We start from the raw sequence: 16,567 nt of genomic DNA on the forward strand, positions 1-16,567 counted from the left end.
CGGCAATGTACTTTTTTTCCAAGTTTAGCCCTTGACTACAATCTCACCTGATCGTAAGTGATGAATCAATTAAGATGGAAGCGGGCTAACTTGTTAGGAGTAGCATAAAATCCACACCCCTTTCACATTGTATTATGCCTATAGCATGACAATTTCGTTCGTAACACTTCCGATTATCCGCGCGGGCCGAGGGGCGTGTAGCGATGAATGAAAAACCCACGACTGATGCACCTTACATCCCCGCACACACGATTTCACACCCGCGCAGTCTTTCCCCCTGTCGCCCGCATATCATGAGAATATCATCAACGAACTTGCTAGGAACAAATCCACAAGATAACTTGATACCTCTAACCTCATTGTTAGCTCAATACTTAGAATGTACATTGATGGCATCAATACTTGGATACATATATCTGAATCTATTTCTAACAATATTCCAATTCCTAGTCTAATATTCCACACCTCAGGAAACATTCAGCCTTTAGAAAATAAGGGATGTCTGGCTATGATGATAGTCATATCATCATAGCCAGACATCCCATCATATCATAGTTGATAGTCCTTGTTGCAAATCCGAAATCCATTAATTTCTAGAAGACTTACTTTACAGTCGATTTTAAAATTCTATCACTTTATTTGTAGTAAGAAAATATATTATTGAAGATATAATAGGTTACTATTGAGATATAGAGCCGTGATAGCCCAGTGGATATGACCTCTGCCTCTGATTTCGGAGGGTGTAGGTTCGAATCCGGTCCGGGGCATGCACCTCCAACTTTGCAGTTGTATGCATTTTAAGAAATTAAATATCACGTGTCTCAAACGGTGAAGGAAAACATCGTGAGGAAACCTGCATGCCAGAGAATTTTCTTAATTCTCTGCGTGTGTGAAGTCTGCCAATCCACATTGGGCCAGCGTGGCGGACTATTGGCCTAACCCCTCTCATTCTGAGAGAAGACTCGAGCTCAGCAGTGAGCCGAATATGGGTTGATAATGATGACTATTGAGATGGAAAGGGAACTCAGCCTTTAAAACTACTAGCTAGTTTTCAAAAATCCTTAATGTCTTTTTGCATTTTATGTGAATATCTCTGCCTTAATAAACATCTTGATCTGTAGGTACGTATAAACCATTTGCTTAAATTAGTTGAGACCTACTAATCGATGTCGCCTCGCTTCATGTAGTCAGTCCAGTGATAGGGGTCGTTATTCTCGCACCTTGCGCCCTCTCTTTGAACTATGTGCCTTGTCCATCGCCATTTCAGCTTCGCGACTCGTTGAGCTATGTCAGTCACTTTAGTTTTTCGGTGGATCTACTCACAGAGAGCAGAGATACTTCCAGCATAGTTAGTTCCATTTATTGTGTAGACATATTTGAACTTAACTAGTGGAAATTCGTTCACAAATGACATAAATTCTCGTTATTTAGTCAACACTGCTTGTAATTCGTGAACCGGATACCAAACTCAATAGGTCCGTCAACAATAGCATTAGCATAATCAACAATGAAAGCAGAAAATCATCAACAACATTGTACAAACAAACATACATTCAAATATGCAGTTTGCATTTACATCGTGAGGAAACCTGCACACCAGAGAATTTTCTTAATTCTCTGCGTGTGTAAAGTCTGCAAACCGCATTGGGCCTGCGTGGTGGACTATTGGCCTAACCCCTCTCAATCTGAGAGGAGACATTCTCTAAAATACACCACCACAAAACGAAACAGTTATGTAACGAAATAATATAATCTAAAATACTTTATGAGTAATGCAGCCATGCGGGTGGAAGTTAACATTGTTTCTAAGTCATTTACCTAATGTAGTTTCGTACGTTTGAAACCTGCATACGTTCGCAGAATTGCAAATAGCTTATCAGTTCGTTGTCTATCCATCCGTATAGAATATAGATAGTAAACAGAATAGAAAAGAACTCTTCTCTAACTGTTTAAAAATAATCTATGTATGTATGGGCCTGCAACTCTCAGGCATCTCTAATATAATTTTATTTTGTTGTAATTTTCTGGTCAATTTAACCATATGCTACCACCACCACATATTTTTTTAATAACCGGCTGTAAATCTAGTAGCTCATTAATTGAAAGAAAGAAAAAAGAAGAAAATTTATTTGGGAAAAAAATAGATATGTATTGACTTTAAAATAGCTAAAGCGACAACATTGGGAATATTGTATAAAATAAATTTATTATGAAAAACTTTAATGGTCTCTATCGAAGGGTTGCTATGAAGAATTGCCAGTTCAGCTTCGCGACTCGTTGAGCTATGTCTGTGAATTTGGTTCTTCTGCTTCCAAACTACATAGTTACCTACAATACATACTTAATGGTAGGAATATGAGCTGGCAACCTTTCTATTTTTATGAAAGGAGGTCTGACAATCACAGGTTCTTAGTATATTTGACGATTTCCATGGCGCAGTGGTATGCGTGGTGGATTTATAAGACGGAGGCCCAAAGTTCGATCCCCGGCTGGGCCGTTTGAGGTTTTCTTAATTCGTCCAGGTCTGGCCGGTGGGAGGCTTCGGCCGTGGCTAGTTATCACCCTACGATGGTACGATGTCGTGTAGAAATCAAAAAGCCCTCCTGACATGTTAGCCCGATTTCTTCTTATAATGCATCATCACTTACCATCAGGTGAGATTGTAGTCAAGGGTTAACTTGAAAAGAATAAAAAAAAAAAGGGAAGTTTGAACAATATCTTTTGGAACCAAAATAATTCTCAGTTTCAATATTGTTATGATCGTTGTTGATAAATGCCTTGTTCGCGGTTCGACCATTGTCTGCTAATTACCAGAACTCATTGTGTGTTCACTGTAAGTAACACCTCGGTGGTGTTATGGTTAGTCTGTGCGGCATCGAATCACGAAGTCTTGGGTTTGAGTGCTACTATACGTTTTTTTTTCTTATCAGCACTATTTTTCATTTCTCTTTTTGCTTTCTTTCGGTCCGTTTTCTTTCCTCTCTCCTAATCATTAATGCTCTCAACATTTGCGAGTACTTCCTCAATTCCACCTTGTCTGCTAGCATGCGTGCAAAGAGGTTTTGAGACAAACAAAATATCATGGTCATCATCATTAACAATTCTTATTCAGTTTACTGTTGATCACGAGTCTCCTCTCAGAATGAGCTGGGTTAGGCTAATAGTCCAACACGCTGGCCCATTGCGGATTGCTAGACTTCACAACCGTACATAATTAAGAAAATTCTCAGGTATGCAGGGTATGCAGGTTATAGATACTTGATATGTTATTTCTTAAAATACACATAACTGAAAAGTTGGAAGTGCATGCCATGGACCGGATTCGAACCTTTCGAATCGAAGGCAGAGGTCATACCCGCTGCGCACAACTCTGCCTAATAATAATATAACAAAGATAAATGCTTAGTTTTAGAAAGGGTTGTCAACAGGCCGTGAGAATTGACCATTTGCTTTCGAGATCCCAAGGCCCTCACCATCCGGTGTTCAATGGAGAATGGTGTGTAGATCTGCAGATATCTTTGTATTTGCGAGGATTCTCATGGTTGCGGGATTAGCTTTTGCTCTCCACTTCATTCGTGAATTCTCCTTTGCGAAGTTTTATGGTATTTCTTTTATATATTACTCGCGATTGACCACAATTCTTGGTAAGTGACCTAAAGAGGAATACGTTTGCCAAGAAGATGTCTTATTTTGTCTTCAATTTTCTCAGGTTTTAAGTATTCGGAAGACTTCCATAGTCAAAGGTATAATAAATGGTGAAAAAGATCATTTTTACGTGGATAAACAAAGTTGAACTGTACGTATAAACTTATTGCCTGAATCATTTAACCGCTTTAAAATCTGTTGCGTAATTTAAAATATCTAAGCTTACAGACGTCGGGAAGCTTTGTTTTTTAAACACTCAAGCAAAAACATCGTTCCTATACGATTCTCTAAGTAGAGATCTAAGTCCCACAGAAGGACCACTTTTCTTCTGGCTTCAGACCTCATATTGCGATGCTTGCGAACTTCTGCGCTAGCCCAACACCCTGTTGACGCCATTGAGATCTTAGTAATCTTCTTTATTACTTTGTTTATTACTAAGTTAAGATTACAAGTAATTAAATTAGATCCGCCCCCCAAGATTCGCTACACCATTTGTAAAACCAATTACGTTTGAAACAAAGGACATTGACCTCAAGACAACGGTTGCAAGGTAAAATTAACTATGGGATAAATTCCCTAAAGTAGGTATAAGTCTCTACCTACCTTCAACAGTAGCCACCCAAAACAAATCTGTAATTAATTTAATAATTATAGCTTCTTTTCAACAAAAAATGGAAGCCATAACGTGCCTGCAGTGTTTTAAATATAGGTAACGTGCAATAAAAAGTTCATTTTGTAGCTAATAACGATGGAAAATATCGTTTATTTTATTAGCAATTCCAAAAAAAACGAAGAATTTCAATTTCTTACGTTTTATATGTTACTTGATACTAAGTCATTGGTGTTAACCGATTATAGTACATCGATCTTTGACTTCTTTACTCCTTTATTAGATTTTTATTTCATAAATCTTTGACTGCCTTCTATCCACTAGTTAGCCTATGTTGCTTCAGATCACGTTGTTCTAGGTTCGAGTCTTTAGTAGGGCTATAAGTACTGAGCTCTACTTTCTATTTAGAAGATATCAGTGCTTCTGACGGCCTTTGTGGCGCAGTGGTGCACGGTGGACTTAAAGTTACAAGTCGGAGGTCCTGGGTTCGATCCCCGGTTGGGCCGATTCAGGATTTCTTAATTGGCAGGTCTGGCTGGTGGGAGATTTGGCCGTGGCTTGTTACCACCCTACCGACAAAGACCGCCAAGCGATTTAGCGTTCCGGTACGATGTTAAAACCGAAAGGAATGTGAATTTTCATCCTAATCCTAACAAGTTATTCCACTTTAATCTTAGATAACATCATCACTTACCATCAGGTGAGATTGTAGACAAGGGCTTACTTGTAAAGAATAAAAAAGTGCAAATGCCCGGAGTGGGGAAGTTGGTATTACACCCCCGTTCGTCGGAGACTTTTTAACCACTGTACCATAAGAGTAATGAGTACTAATTAAATACGACATTATTTTTGTCTTTACAAAATATAAATAAGGCCAAGGAGTCACCGTGACCGATTTAAGAGCACCTTGATCACATCGAAGTTGTAAATATTACTTAAATGGATACGTTTGTTTACATTCGGAAGAAACTAATTAATTGATGACTAGTCGACGCCCAACGGTTTTAACCGCGTAGTTCTTGTTCCCGTAGGAATACCGAGATAAAACATAGCCTATGACACTAACAAATAACGTGGCTTTTTAAAAGTAACGCGCGGGTGAAACTGCGAGGCGTCGGCTAATGATGAATATATCAACCCTATTTTCCCACCCTTACAGTAGTAACATTTGTTTTTAAACTAATATGAGATTACTTTTGAAGTTCTATCTAATAAAAGAAAATTTATTAAAATCGGACTATACTATAAAAAGTTATTCGTGGTTTTACTTTTCAATTAATGGGTTTACATTTAATCATCTCCTGTTTTCCTACCCTTAAGGAAAGATTTTTTTTTGAAATTTATATGGGACTTAATTCGAAATATACACTTTCTAATAAAAATTGGACTGCTCAGTAAAAAGTTACAAATGTTCATACATAAAAAAAATATATACACGTCGAATTGTTAACCTTTTCTCTGTATTTCGTCGGTTAAAAAAATTGAACTGCTCGGTAAAAAGTTACAAATGTTCATACATAAAAAAAATATATACACGTCGAATTGTTAACCTTTTCTCTGTATTTCGTCGGTTAAAAAAATTGGACTGCTCAGTAAAAAGTTACAAATGTTCATACATAAAAAAAATATATACACGTCGAATTGTTAACCTTTTCTCTGTATTTCGTCGGTTGAAAAGTTCGTGGATTCGAGTTCCGAGTTGAAATGTTCAATCAAAATATTCTCAGTAGAAGCACAGTAAATAAGTGGTAGAAGCCCAAAGAAGAAGAGTTGAGAAGTTCATGATTCCACTAAAGTTTTTCAGATAGCATGGGTACGGTGACACTCGCCTATATGACGTTCATAATACGTACTATTATCGTGAATCGCGGCAAACTTTCAAGAGCGAAACGAACTATCACCCGCACCAACCTACATGAAAAGAACTGTAGATTTGCTTCCACTAGAAAGCGAATTACATACAAAAAGAGAGATATAGTTAGATATAATGAGATTCAAGTAAGCTCGATGACGCACATACGACGTATAGCTAAACGATATAGCTAAACGACGTAGCAACAAACGTGTTTGGCGCTCGCTCAGCGTATTTTTTTCGTTTTGCGTCAATTTTGCAATTCTCGTAACTTGGTAACGTCAGACGTTTTTTCTTCTCCTGTTTTTAGGGTTACGTATTCTGTCTGCATCGTTGTTAGTCATTAAATGAAATAATTAATGAAGATCCTTTATTCGACAACACCAAAAAGTCTATGGTTCCCGCAGGATTTGTGAAAAACAGATTTTCATGTGAACGTGAACCATAAATTCTGGCTTGTGTGCGATTGTTGATTATTCAAAATTAAATTAAATGTATCATGGTTAATAAAAACCCTCGGATAACACCAAGGTTGAAAATAAAACAACACATTTTTTTTCTACATAGATTTTTTTATAATTCTACTGGCGTGTTTTTTTATTTTTAATTTTCTGTATTATGAACCTTTTAGAATCAAAAGTGTAATGGTTAAATAATTAACACAACAAGCGCTAATCTGAAGTTGCTATTGGTTGTATCAGTGATATAAAATGCAAACTAGCTTTAGTGCTTTATCACAGATTAAAGAATAATAGGCAGATAGAGCGCACGGAACATGGCAGTGTTGCAGTCAGTACGACACGAGGCGTTGCATCAGTAATTTTCGATATTATTCAAGAAAAATTGCGTGTTATGGCTTTTAATATACTTATTTAAAAACTCTTAAACTCTTAAACTAAAAAAATAAGATGAAGTATTTTTTATAGGTAATTATTGATTATTATTGTCTATTATGATAACAGTTGTTAGTTGTTAATCTTGAAATATATGCGGAGGTCAAGGAGACGCGTGATGTTTTTTATGGGTTTCACCTGCCTTACCACACTGCTTGTAAATACTCATTCTGTCATCATCATCATCATTAACAGCCGATGGACGTCCACTGCTGGATATAGGCCTCTTGCTTGGAGTATCCAGCGGCTCCCTGCAATCCGCTTGATATCCTCAGTCCACCTAGTGGGGGGTCGACCAACACTGCAGTTTCCGGTGCGAGGTCGCCATTTCAGCACTTTGGGACCCCAACGTCCATCGGCTCTTCGACCAATGTGGCTTGCCCATACATAGTGGCTTTATCAGTGAATTTGGTTATTCTGCGGATCTCCTCATTTCTGATTCGATCACGCAAAGAAACCCAAGCATAGCTCGCTCCATCGCCCGCTGAGTGACTAACGGCTTTTTACTCATTCTGTATCATTCTTTATTCTGTGTGCTTTATCTATATTCTGTGGATTGTATCACGTTCTTACGATGCCACAGTCAAGGTGTGATGATACAACTTGGTATGTATGAATATACAAACTATTATATAAATGGTGTCGAGTAACGCACAAAAAACAAATTATCATAATGTTGATCCACCGGAATACACATTGCTGACGTTACTTATAAAACAATATAAAAACACTTTGCGTTTATAAATAAGGTTATTTTATATAAAAAAAACATTAAAATGGCGTTATCATCTCTTTTTCCTTAAGATAATATAAACTTTTTATTGAATAGGTTTAACGAGGGGGAACTATAAAAATCTTAACAAAAGTAACTAATTATTTTAAAAATCCCAGGTAAAGAAGACGTATATTAGGTATCTCACCTTGCAGATTTAAAAAAATGCAATAATTAGCACTTAAGTATTATTTTCCTCGAAATGAAGTACATCTTTGTCGGTCGTGAGCAAAAAATCGTGAAGAACTATAGAGAACAAATACGATCATTACTTGACCTTGCACCGCGCGCTATCGCTAGACATCGGAGAGTTAGGCTGAGCGCTCATTGCGGAAATCGGATCCGATTCTATTGATTAATTATGTGTGGTAATTGTATTTAATCTATACTAATATTATAAAGAGGTAAAGTTTGTAAGTTTGTAAGTTTGTAAGTTTGTAACAATTTTTTGAAATGGGGTAATCTTCGGAACTACTGGACCGATTTTAATACTTCTTTCAACAGTAGAATGCTACGTTATCGGGGAGTGCTATAGGCTATATTTTATATTTCTATCATATATAACTACTGAGATATCGCGGGTTTTCTCTTACAGGTCAGACCGAAAAACTTACTTATTCGCATGCGCTGCCTCAACCATTGCGTATAACTGAAATAAATGTATGGAGGCTTTTAAAGGTTCAAAAACCTTTAAAAGTTCTACAAAAAAGTCCGCGACACCATATATCTATCTTTTATATTTTAGCAGATATAGTACCTTTAGTACTTTAATAAATTATTTAAATTTTAAACTAAGGTTTACGTCATTATTTACACAACCAAACTTAAATCCTTATCAAAATAAATGATTTAATAATCACAAGGATATTATAGAGATAAGATTTGCCCTTTACAGTATGTTAATTAGTTATATAGTTTCGGAGATAATACAAAATTTCTGAAAGTCGCAGAAATGCCGCTATATGACGCCCCGCGGTTTCAATTACGTGGTTCCCGTTCCCATATGAATATGAGGACCAAACATAGCCTATGACACTCGCAAATAATGTAGCTTTCTATTGGTAAAAGAATTTTCCAAATCGGTCCAGTAGATCCAGAGATTACCCCCGACAACCACACAAACTTTACCTCTTTATAGTATTAGCATAGAAGTCGCTTGGGAAATTATAGTCTTTTGGTCATTGCACGACGCACAAAAGGCTGGACCAATGTTGTTGAGAGTAGGGATAGGATAGAGGTAGGGAAGGGGTAGGATAGAGGTAGGGTAGGGGTAATTTAGGGAAGGTGTAGGGTAGGGTAGGGTAGGGTACGGATAAGGTAGGGGTAGTGTAGGGTAGGGGCAAGGTAGAGGTAGCGGAAGGATATGGAACGTATAGGGTAGGGGAGGAGTAGGATAGGGGTAGGGTAGGGTAGGGTAGGGTTAGGGTAGGGATAAGGTAGGGGTAGGGAAGGGTTAGGGTTAGCGGTAGGGTAGGAGTAAGGTAGGGGTAGGGTAGGGGTAGATTAGGGGTAGGGTAGGATAGGGTATGGATAGGTTACGGGTAGGGTTAGTGTAGGGTAAGGTGGGGGGAGGGAAGGGTTAGCGTTAGCGGTAGGGTAGGAGTAAGGTAGGGGTAGGGTAGGGTAGGGTTGGGTAGGTTTACGAGCAGGGTAAGGTAGAGATAGAGAAGTTTACATCAATTTTTACGCGGACGAAGTCGCGGGCGTCCGCTAGTCGTTTTATACCCCCGACGCAAAAAGGGATGTAATAAATTTCACGTGTCTGTCAGTCTGTCTGTGGTACCATGAATGGATGAAGCGATTTCAATGTAGTTTTGTATGAAAGGTGACTTATGTGCGAGTGTTCTTAGATATGTTTAATGAAAATCGAAGAAAATTTGCAAGAATAAACGAATATCTGCAAATATATTCGAGTGGGTTCTCAAATGAAAGCGTACCTACTGAAAGAGAATATTGATGACTTGATCGAGAGTGTAATAAATAACTTCATGACGTCCAGGGTTTTAATTAAACTTAAATTTTATTTGAATCATACATTTAAATAATAACTTGTATGCATGGGACAGCTTATCCGAGAAGGCACGCTGTACTTCTTTTGGTATGGTACAAAGAGAGACTTGTTTCTAGCACAAATTAGCCTTTTGGTATAAAGGTTGCAGCGGCGAAGAGTCCATTAAGTCCGATTCCCACCCTTACCTTTACCGGCTACCTTTTAAAAATACATACATATTCATTATTGTAATGAAATTATATGTATGGATGTATGAAAAACCGGAGTTTGTGTCAAGCAGTATGAATTTTTTTCTGGCTTACCTTTATCAAAATTTCATCCTTCGCCACTGAAAAGTTGCTATTTATTAGTTCAAATATGACTGTAATGGTAATTATTAAAAATAAAACATAAATCCCGAGTATATGTAAATTCCGAACGTGATTTAAAACTAAAATTAAATATTATGATGTTGGCTCAATAATGTTCATTTATAAAAGTGAAAAGTAAAAATCAATATAGAATCCACTGTATGGAACACAGAACATAAATGACTTATGCTGTGGAATGTGTGTTGGCCTTTATAATAACATCCATCATGTTTTTATGTTTTCCGCAGCAATTATTAATCTTCCACCTTTTTATCACAGCAAAATGACTTAATGATAGTAACTTTAGCTACAAATCTGATTGTGAGTTTGTTTATTTGTTAGGATTTCACGCCGAAACTACTAAATGGAGTTAAAAATAAATAAGCCAGTCGGGTCTATCACGATCTTAATAAATACCTACTAATAATACAAAGAGATAAAGTTTGTGAAGTTGTAGGGGTAACTCTGGAAGGTAATCTCTGGATCTACAGGACCGATTTAGAAAATTCTTTTACCAATAAAATACTAAGAACATCTTCACTGAGTACCATAAGCTTTTATTGTACCTTACCTTACCTTATCAGCCGATAGACGTCCACTGCTGGACATAGGCCTCTTGCATGGACTTCCAAGCACAACGGTCTCGAGCCGCCAGCATCCAGCGGCTCCCCGCTTTATATCCTTGGTCCACCTAGTAGGTGGGTTCACTGCGCTTTCCGGTGCGGGGTCACCATTCCAGTACCTTAGGACCCCAACGTCCATCGGCTCTTCGAACTATGTGGCCTGCCCATTGCCACTTCAGCTTCGCAACTTTATACTTAGATCTAAAGAACAAATAATATGAAAACGATTTTTTTCCCAGAATAATTTAGTATGTAGGTAAGTAGATAATAATGCTATTTAAATATTCAAAAACTTGCTTTTTTAAGCAGCATTCAGTTTATTTTGTCATAAGTTTAACAATCACATTACCATTGAATAAAATTGTGGTTATTTTATTTCCAACGCACCGCAGGTCCAGTGCTAATTTTACGGAACACCTTGTATAATATATAATTACTATATAACGATATGCAATAATATTATCGCCATATCTCGGATTATATTCTGAGAACATCTGTGCGATACTCATTCTGGGAAGGTTATTCAATAAAGCCTGCATTACATTTATCAGCTATGATACGCATGTGTCTTCGGGAGAAACCCGGCGCTGAGGGTATATGTTGGTAGTGTGTCTGTGTGTAGTCATCTGTTTGTTTATGGGATCGTAGCTTCTAAATTAATAAACCGATTATGATGCTGTTTTTTCAATTAAAAGCTGACGTGATTAAGATGGTTCATTACTATGTGTACGATGAAGATCCGATAAGCCGATCCGACAAATACTTCTGATATAAAATTTTTAGGGCTCTCCTAATCTAACATCATCTTTAGATGGTCAAACTCATGACATGAAAATGCATTGCATTTGGCTGGTGGGAGGCTTTGGCCGTGGCTAGTTACCACCTAGTCTATAGTGATCTGTGGTTACCACCCTACCGACAAAGACGTACCGCAAAGCGATTTAGCGTTCCGGTACGATGTCGTGTAGAAACCGAAAGGGGGTCGATTTTCATCCTCCTCCTAGTTAGCTCGCTTCCATCCTAGATTGCATCATCACTTACCATCAGGTGAGATTATAGTCAAGGGCTAACTTGTAAAAAAAAAATTTAGTTATTTCTGTGCGTGACGTATAACTACCATTGATTTGAACACTACCTATAGCTATTCTTTTAAAAATACGAATAAGTGTGATGCGGGGCTAACTGTACAAATTTCTAACTTAATAAAAGAAATAACTATGTTTTCTTGTTGGTGCTGAGTTATTAATCAAAAAGGCGAATAAGTTTTTGATGTACGACATTAAAAACATTAACAACGTACAATGGACGGACTTTAAGGCTCGACGAAAGCATGACAGAGCTGGAGGCTGAACTGGAGAACATAAAATGGAATATTCTAGGATTGTGTGAAGTCCGTAGAGAGGGGGAGGACACCAAGATACTAGAATCAGGACACCTTTTCTATCACAGGCAAGGGGACAGGCCATCACAGGGCGGCGTTGGATTCCTTGTCAATAGGGCTTTCGTTGATAACGTCATAGAAATATCCAGTGTCTCTTCACGGGTCGCGTATCTCATAATAAAACTAACCAAAAGATACTCTCTTAAGGTTATCCAAGTATACGCGCCAACTTCAACGCACTTAGATACTGACGTCGAAATAATGTATGACGATATCAGGAGAGCCTTGAACAACACCACCAAATCCCATTTCAACGTTGTTATGGGTGATTTCAACGCGAAAGTGGGCACTCAGAACGGTTCCGAGCTAGTTGTAGGACAACATGGATATGGAAGCAGAAATATCAGAGGCCAAATGTTGGTTAACTTCCTGGAGATGAACAATCTCTTTATGATGAATTCATTCTTTAAGAAACCACCTCATAGGAAGTGGACTTGGAAAAGCCCTGATAATGTTACAACAAATGAGATAGACTTCATCATAACGGACAAACGCTACATATTTAGGGATGTGACAGTGATCAGCAAGTTCAACACAGGAAGCGATCACCGCATGGTTCGAGGCACTCTAAATATCAATTGTAAACTGGAAAGGCGTCGTTTAATGAAGTCCACTCTTCGGCCAACGTCGCTTCAAACTCAAGCTTGCGCGGAACAGTTCCAGCTAATGCTACAAAATAGATTTGAAGCTTTAGAACCCACAGTAGATATTGACGAGGATTTCCAAAACGTGGCAAGTATCATTCAGGATGAGGGCTACAAACTTTGTGGAACAAGGACTAAGGGCAGAAAATCAAAACTCTCAGACCAGACTCTAGACCTTATGAGAGAAAGGCGCGAGAACAGACAATCTACACCGGCAGAACAACATGCTCTAAACAAAAAAGTCAAACGATCAATACGCCGGGACCTTCGGCGTTTAAGTACTCAGAATATACAGAGGACTATAGAAGCAAACCGGGGGTCCAAAGTATTCGCACAAAGTATTGGAAGGTGCCAAATGACTAAGCTTAAGACCTCGGGTGGTAAGACCGTTATCGCAAAGCCTGAGATTCTCGCTGAGATAGAAGATTTCTACGGCCGTTTATATGAGTCCCAAGTTTCAAGGCCAGTAGCCTACCACAAAGATCCAAGAGCCAAACTATCCCGCCATTACACTGATGATCTTCCGGAGATTAGTGTAGATGAGATCGTGCTGGCCCTCAAACAGCTGAAAAATGGAAAAGCCCCAGGAGAAGACGGAGTCACCACTGAGCTTTTAAAAGCAGGAGGACTGCCTTTACTTAATGAGCTAAAGAGGATTTTTGATTTTGTTATCCAGAGTGTGTATTTTCTAGGGTCATCACGAATCGCCTATCTCGAAGACTCGACGATTTCCAGCCACCAGAGCAGGCCGGGTTTCGGAGCGGCTACAGCACCATAGATCATATGCACACATTGAGGCAGGTAGTACAAAAATCTCTCGAGTATAATCAGCCTCTATGTTTAGCATTCGTAGACTATGAGAAAGCTTTTGATACCATTGAAACCTGGGCTGTTATGGAGTCCCTGCAGAGATCCCAAGTTGATTGGCGATACATCGAAGTGCTAAAATGCCTTTACAGCGCTGCGTTTATGTCAGTTCAAGTACAAGGTGCGTCTACAAGACCGATCCAATTACATCGTGGAGTGAGACAGGGGGATGTATTATCTCCAAAACTGTTTTCGAATGCATTGGAAGATGTCTTTAAAACGCTAGATTGGGAAGAAAATGGCATCAACGTAAATGGCGAGCAAATTTCGCACCTTCATGTTGCCTCCCAACGTGTTGGTCTCCGGATAAACATGGATAAGACCAAGGTCATGTTAAATGATCTAGTCACTCCGGGACCTATTACTGTTGATGGATCTTCCCTCGAAGTTGTTTCTGAATATGTTTACCTCGGGCAAATTTTGCATTTGGGTAGAAACAGCTTTGAGAAGGAAATCGATCGGAGAATACAGTTGGGGTGGGCAGCATTTGGCAAACTTCGCCGAGTCTTCTCGTCGCCTATACCACAATGTTTAAAGACGAAAGTCTTTCAGCAGTGCGTTCTGCCTGTCATGACTTACGGTGCCGAAACATGGACACTGACAGCGAGACTAGTCCACAAACTCCAAGTCGCTCAACGTGCTATGGAGAGAGCTATGCTTGGAATCTCTTTGAGGGATAAAATCCGGAACGAAGTGATTCGACAAAGAACGAAAGTTACCGACATAGCTCTCAGGGCTAGTACATTGAAGTGGCAGTGGGCTGGTCATGTCTCTCGGACGACCGATGGTCGTTGGAGTCGTAAGGTCCTTGAGTGGAGACCGCGTCTCGGTAAGCGAAGTGTGGGGCGCCCCCCCACTAGGTGGAGCGACGACCTCCGGAAGGTGGCAGGCATCGATTGGATGCAAAAAGCCAAAGATAGAGCCGGCTGGCGCTACTTAAAAGAGGCCTATGTCCAGCAGTGGATACATGATGGCTGATGATGATGATGAGATGTGTATTTCTTAGAATAAATACTTAACAATTTTGTTTTGGAGTGTTAGTAATGTTATACCCCCGTGCTTCGCAGAACATGTTAACGTCGGTCTGACGGTCACGGTCGATTTGATATTATATTGATATTAAAGTTGATCTTCAAAGAAATTAACATTATCCTCTTAAACCCACCAACCTGCATTGGAAAAAAGTGATAGGTCTAAGCTACACATCCCCTCTCCTATAAAGAATTAGGCCAGGCCCTGTAATAAGCCGTTGAAATAGGCTGATAATGATGATAATTATCAGTGGAATTAATAGACGTAGCATTGGCATCTCCAGGGAACCATTCACCCGCTGAGTGTCAAATTCTCAAACGAATAGAGAGAACGATCCCCTGAGGGCGTCCCCATAACGTCTATGAATTCCACTGAAAGAGCTCTGTTTAAGAGCGGGTGACTCTAAAGAGTGATGACCTTAAGCCTACTTGAAATTAAACAAATTGGAATTTGCAAATTAAAATTACCAGTTTAGCAGGTTGAGCCGGTGACATCTTTATACAAAATATTAGTTTTTCCTCGATTGTTAACCGTTGATCATAGAAATCTAAATAAAAAAGCAATAGAAATGGCGGGTAGATACGTGTGAGTTATCGCTACATTAATAAGCCCACACCCATTGTAGAGAGCCTGTGATAGGCAGTCATGCCATATTTGCCTAAAAACACACATTAATTTTGATACAGGACCCCTTCAAGACACGCTACGCCACTGCATTTGTCTAATCTGCCCCTGTAGCCAATTGGCACGTCCATTCTCTTTTTACGATCGCTAACGCTTCGAAAACTAGAAAAATGTATGGGAATGACATTTGCTATAGACAGGTCACGTGATCAAAATCTGTCATTCCCATAAATTTTTCTATTTTTCGAAGCGTTTGCAATCGTAGAAAGAGAATCAAAATCGATCCTTGGCTACAGGGAATGGAGCAAATTTCTGATGTAATCTTTTCTATGCTGCTAATCGTGTTTATAAATAAACAAATTGTCTTATTGAACAAGTTGTGCTAATTCATAAACATTCATCTATTCTGACGGTCAATGCGGCACGCAAGTCCGTCACAGTTGAGAAGTGGATTTAATTTACTGTCATTATAATGCTGAAAGAATACCTACCAATTAATACCGATTCCAATTAATAGCAATTAATTTAATCGCTTGATGAGCTGCTTATTGAAGTGAATTAATTTATGCCTCGCTAGTCCGGTGGTTAACATATGTTCGGACTTCGGCTTCAGATAATTCAAAGTCAAAGTTCATTAATTTCAATTAAGCTTAGTTTACAAGCTCTTTCGAAGCGTCAGGTAATAATATTATTAGATAATGGTGATAATTGAAAACTTAAAATGAAAGTTACGAGGGTTTCAAAGCGCCTTGGTCCAAGAAGAGCCCACGACACACTCAGCCAGGTTTTATTTTTTGTTTATCACCATTTTACAAATTGATCTGGAACTACACAATCGTACCTTGGGTTCAAGTCCGGATCTGGATATAAAATATCAAGAAATTTCCAATAGCAGCCCTGACTTCGATAGCTGGAGGTGTCGCGGTCCTTATTTCCCCAAAGTCCAAATTCCCATAGGAAGGAAGTAGACCTTCCTTCCTATGAAGCCTAGATAGGTAGCCTAGGTCTAAGGCCTTCAAATAGATTGATGATTAGCTGCTGCTGGAGAATTTTTATGCCATTATCACTATACACTTAAATCCTTCGTTTAACCTCTTGATGTTTATTTCTAAATGTCCGTAAATAAGTGTATAGCAACTGAGGACATGATTTTTTTTATATACTCAGAGGCACAATTATCCGCCCACTTTAATATACTCGCGT

General features: G+C 38.8%; 1 protein-coding gene and 1 pseudogene across 1 annotated transcript in view; both read left to right on the forward strand.

The window, feature by feature from the left end:
* Positions 1-16,567, forward strand: part of LOC112055070 (uncharacterized) — a 76,842-nt gene that overhangs the window by 11,423 nt on the left and 48,852 nt on the right. The gene's annotated exons all lie outside the window — the stretch shown is intronic.
* Positions 12,045-14,701, forward strand: LOC112045700 (uncharacterized; annotated as a pseudogene).

Source organism: Bicyclus anynana, chromosome 23 (assembly GCF_947172395.1).
Source record: "Bicyclus anynana chromosome 23, ilBicAnyn1.1, whole genome shotgun sequence".
Lineage (NCBI taxonomy): Eukaryota > Metazoa > Arthropoda > Insecta > Lepidoptera > Nymphalidae > Bicyclus > Bicyclus anynana.